The 11,236-nt window shown below is 43.8% G+C and overlaps 1 long non-coding RNA gene across 1 annotated transcript; it reads left to right on the top strand.

The window, feature by feature from the left end:
* The first annotated feature begins 10,595 nt into the window (after positions 1-10,595).
* On the top strand, positions 10,596-10,966 carry LOC310752374. The gene is made up of 2 exons (XR_014542923.1): positions 10,596-10,701; positions 10,800-10,966. It is a non-coding gene; the product is annotated as an uncharacterized lncRNA (long non-coding RNA).
* Positions 10,967-11,236: the final 270 nt, after the last annotated feature.

Raw genomic sequence — 11,236 nt, 5'->3', positions numbered from 1 at the left:
GAGCACAAGCTGAATTAAGATGCATATGGAGCCAAAGTGCCCAAAAGGCAAACAAGACATTTGGACCAGATGTCGGCCTTGGGGGGCATTAAGCAGCTCTCTGCTGGGTGCTCCCACTGCTCCCAGAAACTCGCTTCTATGGAAGTCCACTCAGTAATCTTCCAAGGTTGACTTATAGGTGACATGAGGACTTTGTTCTATAGTTGCCTGGCAACTGAAAGACGACAAGCACAAACACTGCTTTATCACAGAATAGCAAAGTGGCCAATTAGGAGCTTGACACAGGCACAAGTGCTGGTAAGGTTCACCCCCACCCCCCAAAAAACCTGGAGAGGCAGCAAGCCCTTAGAAAAGAAGGAAGCTGCCTGCCTGTGTTCCATTAAAGATACCCAAGTAGCCCTTTCTCCAGACAAACTTGCCCATACAAAATGAATGGAGCAGAACTTGGTGTTACAAAGCAGGCAGTGGCTTGGCTCAGCTGTCTGTGACTATCTGATTCAAAGGACCAGGAGGACTCTGCTCCGTGTTGCTAGCATTCTGGCTTGAAATGGTTGAAGTTCTCTTCCGCGATCAGCTGCTCTGGTGGCACAGAGAAGGGATCATCAGCTGAGGCTGATGGAAGCAGGAGCCCAACCACATCTGAAGGAACACATGCTCCCTGACGTGGCTTTTGGGTTAGCAGTGATACACAACAGTGATACACAAGAAAGATAAACAAAGGTGGTCAACAAAAGAGGTTTAAAGACTGTCCCAAGGCAAATTTTAAAAAAATGTAGTATAAAAACACCAACAATTGGGAAACACTGGCCTGCGAATACTCCAATTGGAGACTTTACTAAAGGTGTCATGGGCTTTGAAGACACTCAAACTCAGGATGCAAGGGAGAAACATTCTAAGAGGAAGACACGACTGGTAAATCCACACCGTGATCAACTCCCGCCCGGGAACCAATGTCCCCACTGTGGAAGGACGTGTTTATGAAAACCATGTTTATGGAAGACAATCTTACTCGGCTCTGAGTGATTGCCAAAGAAGAAGATGACATGCCACAAGATCTTGGGGTTGGGGAGGAACTTGAGGCTGGGGTGCAGTACTGTGCCATGGGAGGTACAAAATTTGTTGAGAACAGGTTTCCAAGACATCAACACATTGGATGCCATTATAAAGCTTCCTACATTGCTTGGGGTGAAATAAGGTGCCACAAAACCAGACTATGACCTTTCTTTCATTTATAAAACTAAAGCATTTCCCACTTCCATGGCTGCAAGGATAGATTTGAAAAGGTAATAGCATAAGGACATAAGAGCTTTGCTAGATCACAGTAAACATTCTCTCTAGGTCAGGAGTCTGTTCCTTCCATTTCTTATTCTTATTCTTGATTCCTTTCCTAATGGTCTCCAGCATGGAGCCCATCTTTTCACAGTGGACACACAGTGGGCGTCAAACTTTTCATTGAGTTATCCACCATTAAGATCTCTTTTCTGGACAGTCATTACCAACTCTACCCTCTGTCTTGCAGGACATCTTGGGGAGAAGAAAAGGCTAAGGAGAAAACCCTACACAAATCCAGAGTGGAGTTCCTAAGATGGTTGGATGGCATCTTGTATGTCTCCTTCCAGCAACTCCTGTAGCCAACCTGAGAGGTCTTGCTATATGGGCAGCCCAAGGTCTCCATATACACTTTCCAGGCTTGCTCCCCAGAGAGGTCACTTAAAGGTAAAGGGATCCCTGACCATTAGGTCCATTCATGGCCGACTCTGGGGTTGCGGTGCTCATCTCGCTTTATTGGCCGAGGGAGCCGGCGTACAGCTTCTGGGTCATGTGGCCAGCATGACTAAGCCGCTTCTGGCGAACCAGAGCAGTGCACGGAAACGCCGTTTACCTTCCCGCCAGAGCGGTACCTATTTATCTACTTGCACTTTGACGTGCTTTCGAACTGCTAGGTTGGCAGGAGCAGGGGCTGAGCAATGGGAGCTCACCCCGTCACGGGGATTCGAACCGCCAACCTTCTGATCGGCAAGTCCTAGGCTCTGTGGTTTAACCCACAGCGCAGCCCAAGGCCTCCATACACACTGCCCAGGCTTGCTCCCCAGAGAGGTCACTTAGGTGCTGCTAATGCAGCGAAACCAATTTGAGAGGCAACAGTTACGAGTTACCGGTCTCTGCAGCCGCAGTGGGCATTGTGATTCTCCAGTGGTTTGACATCACCCCTGGAGGTGCACTCCATTGTTTCTTGAGACAGATGGATGCCAGCAACAACTGCCAACTCAGTGCCCATCAGTGTATATGCAAAGTTGAGATTTGCTTTTCTTTAGAATGGCTCACTGATGTTGAACTGCATTTACCATACCAATGTTAATTGGTGCACGTTGCATTGTCCTATATTACCCCCTCAGTCACCACGGAGGCCCAATCAAGCACTGAACTGCATTCAGAATCCTCATGCTCCATTGACTTGCATGTAGACTGCTTGCACTTGTAAATGTTCCAAAACTTTTTTTTTTTTAATGCAAACAGGGATGCCTGTCTTTGGCACTAAATTTTGTTTTTTCAACCCCCTCAGCCACAGACTCCAGCAGCATATACCATTTTGCTGCAGGTCTCCAGCTGAATCCCTCTAGCAATGTGTTCTATTCCAGCTAAACAGAATGACATCACACAAGCAACATTGTCTGAAAAGACATGGAAACCAGTTTTCAAAAACAGAGAGATATGGTTTGGTCATTTTCTCTTCAGATTAACTTGAGAGGCTTCAAATATAATACACACCAGTGGAGAGCTGAATAAGGTTGATAACTCTCCAAGAATTTGTTCTTTCAGGAGCATTGTTATATATTAGCATTTTAAGTCAGTTAGTACTATTTAATTTGCAAGTGTAGAAACTGTGCATTGTATGTATCTAATCCTATTCTGAATCTTCATATACCATTAGCCTTCATACTGTCTCTTGGCTGATAACGAGTTCTACAGGATAATTGCATGCCAGGTGAAAAAAGCTTTATCCATTGGTTTGCTAAGATAGGACCTCCCGTCAGAAACAGAAGGCTTAGAATAGCCTCTGGGTTTAGTGATGGGACTGAATTAGTTGTCAGCATGCCACTTTATTCATACCATCTGCTTATCTTAAAAGAAGGGGAAAGACCACCTCTGTAGTCTTGGCTCCAGTGGGCTGCCTCCAATTATATTGCTCTTCTGCTTCTTGTCTTAGCCTGAGGCCCAATTCATATATGAGCTCAGCAATGTGGTTGCCACCTGCATTGAAATTATGTGGGCTCTGCTCCATGTGGCAAAAGTGATGTGTGAAACAAAACTGCTATGTAGTGGTAGCAATTGGAAGTGGCAACTATTAAACAAGCTGCCTCAAAAAAGAGAGGTTGCTTTAGTGCAGGGGTCAGCAAACTTTTTCAGTCCACTGTCCCTCAGACCTTGTGGGGGGCTGGACTATATTTTTTTTGGGGGGGGGAAATGAATGAATTCCTATGCCCCACAAATAACTCAGAGATGCATTTTAAATAAAAGCACACATTCTACTCATGTAAAAACTCCAGGCAGGCCCCACAAATAACCCAGAGATGCATTTTAAACAAAAGGATACATTCTACTCCTGTAAAAACACGCTGATCCCCGGACCGTCCGTGGGCCAGATTTAGAAGGCGATTGGGCTGGATCTGGCCCCCAGGCCTTAGTTTGCCTACCCATGCTTTGGTGTGGCTGCCACAACTGTATGGGAGGTGCCTTACTCATGGGTTGAAGCCAGACGGACTCTTAACCTTTGCATTATGGAATTACACGGGACGGATAAATAGTGTGAAAGTCTCATCAAAGTCCCACACCCTCAAGGAGATGCAGGAACTGTAACCTGGCAATTCCATGTGCTTCCACTGTCCAAATTTAACAGAGCTGCATGTCCCCCACTTCTGTGGGGAAATGGCAATGATGGCACACCAGTAGGAATACTGTGGACGTTACGCTTACATCTTTCTATCACTTTACTCAAGGAAGCCTCATTTGCTACGGTGGTGCCCAATCTTCAATTATGAGAGATCCTTTCAGAGATCTTCACTGTGCGCTTGGGATTTCACCACCCTGAATGAATGAATGAATGAACAAGCAAATATATTTATGTATGTATGCAACCATGTATATATGAATAACTGTATGCATGCATTACGTTTATATCCTACCAAATAGCTGTCAAAAGACTCTCAGCTAAAGAAATCAACACAGGAACGACGGCAACCATGCAGTGGACCTTACCCCGTAGCAAATGTGATTTGAGGCTGGAGAATTTGCCCAATATCATCCACAGTGATGACCACTGCAAATAATGCAATTTCCTCATTTTCCTCCAGTGATCCTTTCACACATTTGTGGCCTATTAGTGCAACTGCTGGCTGGTTTCCTCTTCCTAATGCATCTAAATAATGTTCATAGTTTGTTTTCATTATTTCCTCAAGTTATTTCTTTCTCTTTTGCCACTTGCCTTATTATCCGCATGTGTGTGTATTGCCAGGTTCCATTATAGTCTTGTCCATGGGTAGGCAAACTAAGACCCGGGGGCCAGATCCTGCCCCATCGCCTTCTAAATCCTGCTCACGGACAGTCCAGGAATCAGTGTGTTTTTACGTGAGTAGAATGTGTCCTTTTATTTAAAATGCACCTCTGGGTTATTTGTGGGGCATAGGAATTCATTCATTTTTTTCTTTCCAAAATATAGTCTAGCCCCCCACAAGGTCTGAGGGACAGTGGACTGGCCCCCTGCTGAAAAAGTTTGCTGACCCCTGGTCTTGTCATTTGGGTAAGAGCCAGCTTGGTGTAGTGGTTAAGAGCAGTAGACTCGTAATCTGGTGAACCGGGTTCGCTTCCCTGCTCCTCCACATGCAGCTGCTGGGTGACCTTGGGCCAGTCACACTTCTCTGAAGTCTCTCAGCCTCACTCACCTCACAGAGTGTTTGTTGTGGGGGAGGAAGGGAAAGGAGAATGTTAGCCGCTTTGAGACTCCTTCGGGCAGTGATAAAGCAGGATATCAAATCCAAATCCAAACTCCACTGAAAGAAGCTGCCTTGCCTTTCATAGCATCCTAGGCTATGCACACATCAGCAGCACAAAACATAGTGAAGTCATTTCCCCCTACTGTGTTTCAAGTCTCAGTTTCATGTTGCTATACATGCCAGAGAAGGGGCCAGGATGTCTTTACCTGGAGTGCATTACTTGCTTGGTTTCCCTGTTCCTGCAACCCCCACCTCCTATTCAATGAAGCTGCAATATCTGCTGTCTACCACTCATGTGCAACTGTTGTCTCAAATGTACACACCCCTGCTCATCTGCAAAGAGAATGTGGCCTAAGTTTTCAAATCAGATGAAAGCTGGTTTGAGGGGAAATACACCAAATAGCAGTAATTCTTAAGAAACTACAGGATGGCTTGTGGCTAATGTCATGTGTCCTCATCTTCAAACACCATCAGTGGGAGTAGACTGGAGCCAGAGTAAATGGTAATGTGTGCCTAGCCATTGATTGCTCATTAACCATGCAGGTTTACTTGTACTTTCTGCATTAGATACTCTGTCTGAGCTTCTATTTGTCTGGGTTTAAATACCCTCAAAGTGCCCTGAAGAGATTTAACCAACTTGACCCTTCCTTTCAAGCAGGGATGCCAACTTGAATAAAATATTGGGGGACAGGTAAGCCCCACCTCGCATCATCGATCACCAGATGTGCCACATACACACCATTTGAAGGGCAACTTTTGGGATGCCCCCCTCAAACCTTTGCCTCTAGGAGTTGGTGTTGCAATGTATGGAAGCACTCAGGAGTCAAGCTATATTTGAAGTAGGGCTTCATTTCAGTTGCAGTCTTCTTACATCCAGGAATCAGCATACACAGGTGGGATTACTTACAGGGGAGAAGCCAGCACAGGAAAGTCAACCATACCACTTTATAGGTAAAGGTAAAGGGACCCCTGACCATTAGGTCCAGTCGTGGCCGACTCTGGGGTTGCGGCGCTCATCTCGCTTTATTGGCCGAGGGAGCCGGCGTACAGCTTCCGGGTCATGTGGCCAGCATGACTAAGCCGCTTCTGGCGAACCAGAGCAGCGCGCAGAAACGCCGTTTACCTTACCGCTGGAGTGGTACCTATTTATCTACTTGCACTTTGACGTGCTTTTGAACTGCTAGGTTGGCAGGAGCAGGGAGTGAGCAATGGGAGCTCACCCCATTGCGGGGATTCAAACCGCCGACCTTCTGATCGGCAAGTCCTAGGATCTATGGTTTAACCCACAGCGCCACTAGCTGGCTATAGACCAGTTAGGCAACTCTCCACTTGTCTTGTGATGCTGACTCATCACATGATGCTGAGTCAGCATTTCCACTTAGCACAGAGTGTTAACTCCTTGATACCCACAACACTCCAACAGCTGGCTCCTATGTTTTAAGTGTATTTCAGCTGATGCTCTAACACTTGAGAAGTTCCCTCTTTTGAAAACTAAAAATGATCATGTTAGACTTTCTGGGCGATTTTTCATTCAGATTTATATTGAATTGGGTAGCATGTGATCACTGTTCCCAAGCAGTTTTGACAGCGCTTACATCTTACACCAGATCTAGGACACAAATCAGGATTAAGTTCAGGGTCATATCCTCTATAGTTGACTTCATGAATATGTGTTGAAAAGTACAGTAATTAATTGTATCTCAAAATATTATTTCTTTGTCATAACAAGAACATAAGTCATTGTGAAGATAATTTGTTATTACAACATTTTCTTTCTTTCTTTCTTTTAACAGCAAGTTGCTTTATGCATCAGACCATTGATCTATTTTTTCCATATTTTTTATTAAATTTTCTGTTTTACATTTTAGAATATTCATTTAAACAACCTTAAAATATCAATGACTTCCCTTCTCCTCTCTCCATGGTTCATTTTGCATAACATAAATCCCTGCATATTTTATATAAACTAAACTATTAAGTATCCCATTATTACATCCATCAAAACTTACTTACACTGTTGAATTTATCTTAATGCTGCCCACATTTTCAAATATACACAATTCCCCCCATATATTCAATAAACATTTTCAAATATTCTTTAAACATATGTTCTTCTTGTTCTCTTATTCTATATGTTAGGTCCACAACATACATTCCATCAGTTTAAGTTGCCATTCTTCTTTAGTTGGGACTTTGCTCGTTTTCCATTTTGGGGCTAACAAAACACGGGCTGCAGCAGTGGCATACATAACATTTCCACTATCTCAATATGTAGTTCAGTAGTACTTCCAACCAGTCTGAAAAGCACAGCCAAGCAACTGCCTACTTGCAAGGATCCAGTGAATCAGAAGTGGACAGTGATTTGTTTACACGTTGATGAGGACCTTCTGTGCTGTCACTTTCAAGAGACGCTATACTGAATCCAGATTTGACTTTTTCTTATTGATGCTCAATGGGGCTGCTTCCAGAAAAGAGGCCAGCTACACTAGAATTTAACTCATCAGGCATCTCAGTGAAGCAAAGAGGTTTTGCAATGGACTTTTCTTCCTTCATGGTGGCTCAGCAGTTATGCTCCCTTCGGGGGGAGCATGACCTACTGTACTTTCCTGTCTATAAGACACCCCCATGGATAAGACGCCCCCTAATTTTTGGGACGCAATATCAAGAAAATGGGGGGGGGGAGAGATTGTCCAGAATGGGAGGAATGCTGAAAAAAAGCTCACCCAAATTCTAAATGCTTGCGATCGAACGCAACACAGTAGCCTCCTATAGTATTTCCAGTCGATACCAGCAGCTGCCAATCACACGCCCGATTGCCGCAGCAGAGCCCAATCACCAGCAGCCATTGTCGCAGTAGCGACCAATCGCCAGCGGACATTCTCGCAGCAACAACCAATCACAAGCAGACATTGTGGCAGCAGCCTATCACCCACAATAACACCAGTGACAATCTACTACTCAAGACAGAAATCATTTCCACAGTCCCCTCCCTCTGCACTACTCATGTATAAGACTACCCCAATTTTTAAGCATTGTTTTAAGGTAAAAAAAACCACTGTCTTATAGATGGGACAGTATGGTAGGTGCTTAGGAGTGACTTCGAACTCTCCAGCCTTGTTCCTTGCCTGTTCACTCCTTGCTAATCCCAACTCACAGAGTGGAGAGGAACAGCAGGCCAGGAGCAATGGTTTTCTTCTGTGTGCAAATTGAGGATCAAGCCCTTGGCAATCACAAAAAGAAACGAATAATTTGCAAAATCTACTGAGGATTCAGCTTTGTTAAACGGCTCAGTAATTTCCACCAGCATTACTACAATGAGGTCTGATTCGCAGTGACATCCAAGCTTCAACATTGCATGGCTTGCCAATTATTTTAGGCTGATCTGAATGTGAATCTGAAAATTTCCCTTTATGCTACTATAGCTCTCCAAAACATATACTGCCCCAACAATTAAAAAGCGTTCTCTCTAAAATGTCCCCAGGCAATACCATTTACGTTGTATGTCAACTCTCTTTATATAAAAGAGTGCACTGATTATTTTGCTTAAAAGTTATACCATGTTTCCCTCATAATTGCATGTCTTATTGAATTCCACAATTTTTTGGGGTAAATTATATCTGCAATGCTCCACTAAAGATTAAAAATGCAACAATTAGGGCGACCCTATTCAAAGTAGGGAAAAGGTTGTGTATCTTTAATATGTGTATATAAGATGGATTTTATTATCCACAAGTGAAAGGGATGCTGGAAGAATTGGACCTTTGCATGTTCCTATATCAAATGACATGCTCTGCACTTTTTGGCACTCACTGTGCAGATGGAAACTAGACCGTCCACCGGATTTCACACATCTCTGAATATTGCAACACAATTCTCAGTAGTTTAAACAAACACATTTATTTGAGAGAAAACACATGCTTTAATATATATTTTGAGGGCATAAATATCAGGGGTATATGTAAAAGATACAGAAAGTCCCAAATCAAGAAGTAAAGCAAGGCTGCTTGGGACAGTTTTAAAGCTGTCTATGCTGTAGCAGGATCTCTCCCAAGTGCCTGAAACTAAAGTGTTAGTGTATATGTGTGTGTGATCCTATTGATTCTTCTAGACCTCTCAGCAACCTTCAGTCATAATCTACCCCGGCATCTCATTCTTCTGGGTCATTTTGCTGAAATGGGCTTGGAAGGCACCGCACTGAATCACTTGCCAACTATTTTATGCTGAACTGCATGTGAATCTGAAAATTTCCTCCCTCAGTTGTACCGTCTGTCTGTCCATCTATCCATCTGTCAATCTATCTGTCCCTCCCTCCCTCCCTCCATCCATCCATCCATCCCCCTTTCAATGCTTTTCAAAACATTCACCTGTAAAACACATTCACATGTAAAACACATTCACATGTGCCTTGTGTGTTCATCACTTATGTAAAGCCAGAAGTGGCTGGTGAGGAGGGGAGGCACCACACGCCTGGTCTTCCAGATTCTGAGTGCCTGCCACGTATTAGAAGAGGAGCGACAATGTGTCAGGGAGGTCAGTGTTGTGTTGGTGCATCAGTTGACCTGATCTGGTGCTCCCAGTGCACTGACACAGTGCTGACCTCCTTGCCACCTCATCGCTCTCCCTCCCAGTAAACAGTAGCGACTCAGCTGTCAGGAGGATGGGTATGCAGCAGTGTCCTTTCTCACTCACCACTCTTATATAAAACACACATTTTTGGGGTGCCCCCTTTTGTACACCAAAAATGCATTACAACATTCAGTCATGTGCATAATGTGTCTAGGAGCTGCATTCCAGTTCACAAGGAAGTTAGGGAGCATTGGATGAAGAAGTGGACCAAGTGTATCTTGTCCAGCCCTGGTATCAGGAATACTCATAGGTAGTACTATACATTGTCACTGCTAGAACTATACTGAATGTCCTCTAATTTTCTGTATTTGCCTCATATACAGTGGTACCTCAGGTTACAGACGCTTCAGGTTACAGACGCTTCAGGTTACAGACTCCGCTAACCCAGAAATAGTACCTCGGGTTAAGAACTTTGCTTCAGGATGAGAACAGAAATTGTGCTCCGGCGGTGCGGCAGCAGCAGAAGGCCCCATTAGCTAAAGTGGTGCTTCAGGTTAAGAACAGTTTCAGGTTAAGAACGGACCTCCGGAACGAATTAAGTTCTTAATCCAAGGTACCACTGTATAGTTAATCTAATGCAACTGATCAAACTGCCCATAGCTCAGCCCCTCAATTCATATTTGTATATGATTTTTTATTGTATAATTGCTGCCACCCAGTGCCCTGTTGTCATCCTGGCTGCTTTTTGGGGAGGCATCATAATCATCCCTCTCCTTCTTTACTTTTGTGGTTTTGCAAATACCGCTATTTAATCATGTTGACTACTCTTAACACTCTTGGGATGAGTGTGTGTGTGTTTGGGGTTTTTTTACATAAAAAAGATTGCAGAATGTGGCGAGTAGCCCTGGCTTTTAAAGTTAGAGGTGTATATTTTTAGGACTTGTCGTGAGACTTTAGGCTGAAGGGTGAGTATTAAACATTAAGCCCTAAACATTAAGGGTTGTATTCAGTGTGGTGTTATGTGAATTTTCATAGTGCATTTGTTCAATGGAACATTCTCCTCCTCTCCTCCAAATCTGATCTGATCTAGGAGTTCTTCTCATCCTCTGCAGCAGTTTTGGTGAGGACCTGGGACATGCACTTGGTGAGAAGGAGGGCAAATCCCTTTAAACAAGTGAAAATCCTTGCATAGTTGGTAGCAAGTGGGAGCTGAATACCATCCTAAACATGTTTCCTTTTCAGACATACTGAACAGATGAGTCAAAAAGAAGCCCTTTGTCCACCTCCCATGGATTAGAGCGATGTTTGTAAACTTCCGTGGACAGCTGAGATCATTCCGACAGAGTTTTCCAAAGGAATTTCCCTGTGTTCTCAGCCACATAATTTGCTCAGTAAAACCGGCAGCAGAATTTATGGCTTATCTTCCTCTGTTTCATTTAGCATTATTTAAAGACATGCTTATAATTCCATCGAAGCTAATAGGATTTCTGTTAAAGTATACATTGGAGTGTTTTGCTGAATCAAAGCCTTTGAATAGAACTCAAAAGCAGCATGTTTGTGTTTCAGCTCAGAATACTACTTTAAAAAGTGCCGCTGGATGAAAGATGAAAGCAGGCAGATTTGAAACATGCATTGGAAATGTGACTTTAATTGACTGCTATGATGACTTCGGCGCATCC

Source organism: Podarcis filfolensis, assembly GCF_964270895.1.
Source record: "Podarcis filfolensis genome assembly, chromosome: 17".
NCBI lineage: Eukaryota > Metazoa > Chordata > Lepidosauria > Squamata > Lacertidae > Podarcis > Podarcis filfolensis.
Note: the sequence above shows the minus strand (reverse complement) of the source record. Positions and strands in the feature narration are given on the sequence as shown.